Source organism: Podarcis tiliguerta (genome assembly GCF_965153285.1).
Source record: "Podarcis tiliguerta genome assembly, chromosome: 13".
NCBI lineage: Eukaryota > Metazoa > Chordata > Lepidosauria > Squamata > Lacertidae > Podarcis > Podarcis tiliguerta.
This window is the reverse complement of record NC_139546.1, coordinates 44,957,276-44,962,074: the sequence shown is the minus strand read 5'-3', so window position 1 is coordinate 44,962,074 and position 4,799 is coordinate 44,957,276. Positions and strand designations below refer to the sequence as shown.

General features: G+C 39.0%; 1 long non-coding RNA gene across 1 annotated transcript; it reads right to left on the bottom strand.

Annotated features, from left to right (window-relative positions):
- Positions 1-509: 509 nt before the first annotated feature.
- On the bottom strand, positions 510-3,201 carry LOC310662067. The gene is made up of 3 exons (XR_014504242.1): positions 3,101-3,201; positions 866-992; positions 510-764 (listed from the first exon to the last, which is right to left on the bottom strand). It is a non-coding gene; the product is annotated as an uncharacterized lncRNA (long non-coding RNA).
- Between the last annotated feature and the right edge of the window lie 1,598 nt (positions 3,202-4,799).

Sequence of the window (4,799 nt, the reverse complement as noted above, 5' to 3'; positions counted from 1 at the left end):
GCCTTTCCCTCTGGTGCTCAGGTAAGTTGGAACAAAGGACAACCAAACACTGCAAAATGCCAACATGCTGAAAGTGATGAACTTTGCTTCATTAAAACTGTCAGGTAACTTGCGGGCCAGGAATGCCACAATGAAGCTGCTGATGGCCAGGAGACCCATGTAGCCCAGGACACAATAGAACATGGTGACAGACCCTTCATTACACTGTACAATGATTTCTTCATTCACTGAATGCACGTCTAAATCAGGGAATGGGGGAAAGGTTGAGAGCCACACCGTGCAAATACCCAATTGAACCTGTGAACAACAAACAGCAATTGAATAAGATACTTTCTTCCCCATCCATTTCTTCACTCTTGATCCTGGTTTTGTGGCCATGAATGCTAGAGAAACAATGGTGGTCTTGGCCAACATGCAAGAAACAGCCACTGAAAAAATGATTCCAAATGTTGGTTGTCGGAGAAGGCAGGTCACATTCCCAGGTTGGCCAATGAATAGCAAAGAGGAGAGGAAGCAGAGCAGGAGGGAAACCAGGAGAATGTAGGTGAGGTCCCGGTTGTTGGCTTTGACAATGGGGGTATCTTTATGCTTAATGAAGGTAGCAAACACTAAGGTTGTGATGAAAGAAAAAGAAGCCGCAACTGAAGCTAAGCCTGTTCCTAGAGGTTCTTCATAAGACAAAAAAATTATGATTTTGGGGTTGCACTGACTTCTGTTCTTGCTTGGATACTGATCTTCTGGGCATTTGAAACAGTCTTCCGTATCTGTAAAAGGGGTTGAGGTGGGGGAATTCCAAATTAGTGGCAATTAATTGGATATAGGAAAATATTTTCACCCTTTATTATGGCAAGATGACATGACCTACCAGTTTGGTTTGAAATCTTCCCATCTGGACATGGAGCACAATCATAGCAGCAAAATTTTTCACCCTCCTTCCTTTTCTTCTGATGACCAGGGTGGCAATATTCATTACACACAGAAAGGGGAACAACCTGTCCATATACATATTTAAAAGAATTAGTTATATTGAAAAAATATATTTCTCACTTACTGATGAAGTATCATAACAATAGAGAAAGCCATGCAGCACATTCAAATGAAATGAAATAATCAATGATATATAGATGCAGGATGTTTGTACCAGAGTAACTTGTTTTATTTACAGTAATAAGTATGCTGTTCCCCTCTGCCATTGGTTTATGTGAAGTTGTAATTATCATGGCAGCTCTCATAGACTTGCCTGTAAGTGAGTTGCCTGAAAATGTTCCTACATGTAGGAATGACAAAATCATGATGAACGTAATACAAATTGAAGCTTTTGTTCATATCAGTATTGTCATCAAGGTGACCTTAAAGGTCAGAGGAAGTTACTATGATCTGGCAGAACTTGAATAGCCAATATTTCCGTAAAAATCCTCCCCATTCATTCCTGATTCTACTTTATTCCAGCCTGCCATGACTGAGTGCGTCTTTACTAGTAGTAGAATTGCCATAATGCCCCTTTTGAACTTACAATACATAAAGTTGTTTTTATTTGATTCCAGTGGTCTTGCTAATGTGGTTTGATTTTATATTATGCACTGATTATTTTTCTATGATATCTTGTAAACCACTTAGAGACTATTGTAGTTAAGTGGAATATGAATTGCATTTTAAAGAGCAGAAACAAAGACCTCACACTATTGTCAGATAGTAACTCAGACCATTGAGACAGTAATGTTAAAACATAGCACCATCAATTCCCTAGAATTGCAGGCAGCGTTTTTCCTCAGTCATTCCTGGAGATGCTAAACACTGAACATGGGACCCTTTGCATGGAAAACATGTGCTCTACAATTGAGCTCCAACTCTTTCACATGTAGCAAGCAAAGACACTGTAATGAGTCATATACTGTTGAATTGGAAAGGACCCTAAGAGACCATATGGGTCATCTAGTACAATCCAATTTCTGCTGAAGTGATATGGTGTGTACATTTCATTGTTGAGATACTGCATTACAAGAGCAAAGGCATGGGACAAAGGAGGCAGACAGGCAAAACAGCTCACGAAGATAATGTTGTCAGGAAGACACAATCTTTGTGTAATGGTGTGTGCCAATCCGAACATTTTATATGGTTTATTATGGTAGATCATGACATCCATGTAGTTGGCATAATGTGATGTACAGAAATACACCCTTTGTGAAATGTATTGATAATGCCATTAGTCTTAATGTCAAATGGAGCCCAGTCTTAATGTCAAATGGAGCCCAGAAGACATGGCAGCATAATACCCACCCACCCAAGAGTGAAGGAGGGGAAAGAGCATCAACAGGGTCATAGATCCTTCCCAGCTCCTTCCCAAGCTGGACAAGTGCTAACTAGATTTTGGGGTTTTTTTTCTTTGACCCTTCCAGAGCCCTCACACCTACCTTCCCATAATTGGCCAAGTGCTTACTAGGAGTCCCCTCTGCTTTGACCTGGTTTGGGAGGAACTGTTTGTGCTGCCCTGAAACCTCCTCTGGTTTCTGAATGTGAATGGAAAAATTGAATTCACTCTAGAGTTTCAAGTGCTATTGCAACATCAAGTAATGGAGAAAATATACTCCTCATATCTTAGTTCAATACAATGGGCTCTCCAAGATAGACCCAGAATCAATACCTCGTTAAAATATCTGTGCCATACAATTTTATTCTCACTAATGGCAATTGCTTTCCTATCAGCAACATGTGGAGCAACACTTCCAACTTTTATTCTCTGAAAGGAATTGTTGGGGAAGGTGATCAAGTTCATGATGTCAAATCCACAGATTATTTCCCACTGATCATTAAAGGAAATGGTTTCTCCAGCTGAATTGTTAAATGAGATTCCTTGAAGAAACTGGTGGAGCTATTTCAAAAGTAAAAGGAAAGAAATCAACACAAAATTGCAGCATGCAGAAGATTTCAGAATGCCATTCATTGCAAGTTTCAGTTTTGGAACGAAATGTAAGCCCAATTTTTGAAATGAGAAAGATGTTGAATATCTTCCTTATTTATTCCAGGAGGACAAAAAATAATGTATTCTTACCATGTAGCCATCAGTCATTGAAATAAGAAGAGTTTGTTGAGAAGAAATTACCTGCCAAGGCTGCAGAGACTGAAGTTTGACACTGTTACCAACTGCCTTTGATTTATGCTTGGATCCAGCCAAGACCATGGCATGCAAAGCATGAGCCAAAGCATAAACAGCATTATAGATACTGTAGCTGTGTCCAGTCATGTGCATTTCAAAAAGACCTGCAGGGAGACTCTGCAGCCTCTCCTCTCCAGTACAAGTGTCATCATCCATCACAGGCATACCTGGATCTGGAATGGAACAATCAAATGCTTGCTCCCAGAAATTTTGGAGGAAACCATCTCTTTCTGTCCTGTAAGGTTTTATATTCTGAAGTAATTCCCTGAAACCTTGGACCTCTTTTGTGTGAATAGCAAATGAAATGGCACCCTGGAACATCTGGAAACCCCATCCTCTTGAAGCACCGGTTAATATAAAATCTGTCTGGCTCGTCACAATCCACACCTTTCCAAATAATGGGTTTTCTGTATTTCCTGAATCTTGTGAATGCATAAAAATTCTAAGCCGCAAAATTATTGACGATTCTCCATACAAGATGATTGTACCAGCTCTACAATCTGGGAAAGATATATCACTTGCACTGAAATGATAAAACTGATTCAAGAAATCCTCCATAAGATTTGCTTTGGGGATTCTTTTGGTGTAAGCTGAACAGATTCCATGTCTGAAAAACAATGTCTCCAGTATTCTGAGAAACTGCTCTCCACTGTTATCATCCACAACAAAGAGCCCGATCCAGGTCCACCTAAAATGCTGAAGTAACCATATAATCCCCATATACTGAAGGTTTTCGTTTGGGACCATGCGGTAAAAGGGAGCAACTTCCATTATTTTGGTCTCATCTATGGTAAATGAGCCATATGTAAGCTGTAAGAAAATACAGATACTGCAGTGGTAAGTTAGGAGTACTCTAAGTATTTCAGAAGGATCTTATTAGGAACTTCTGCATGACAAAATATATTTTTCAAAAAAATATATATTAATGTTGTTGAGAGATAGGAACTTTTTCTGGCTGAAATTTCTCAAGTTATGGAAACGTTCATTATATATGAAAATACAAAAATACACTATATCACCAACTCTTTCTTCTTAACCATTACATTATTACAAGTTGTAAAATCAGAAAGATATATTCCCACCACCAGCAGCCATGCACATATCCTACCTGTGGTATCTTATATAGACCTAGGACATCCATCAAATGAAAAGAAGTGTCAGAGCTAAGTCCTCCAATGACAGCTAACAGGTTTTTCTCTGTGGCACATTTGTAGTTGGGCAGAAACCTATGTGACTTGAAGATCTGATCCAGTGTGGTGCGAAAGGTCATCCTTGCATCATGATAGGTGTCACAGATGTGGAAACCAAGTGTCACATTAGGTAGTATTTTGGGATTCTTGTTGATTTCATTTATGGCAAACACCAAGGCTAGAACATGTTGGTAGAACTTGGTAACAACACTGTCAGTAGTATTAATTAATTCAGAAGAAGAGTCAGAAATGCATGAATTCTTTATGCTACAAACCTAGTCATACTTGTGCGTAACTGAGTTGAGTTTATTTACAGCAAAAGCCAAGGGATATACATACTGTCAGAACTTTGTTAGCACCCTAAAAATAGAATTTTGTATCTACAATTCATGAAACTGTTTTGCTGTATTCTCACTAATCTACATGAGCACTTGAATCTCACAGGACTGGGAATA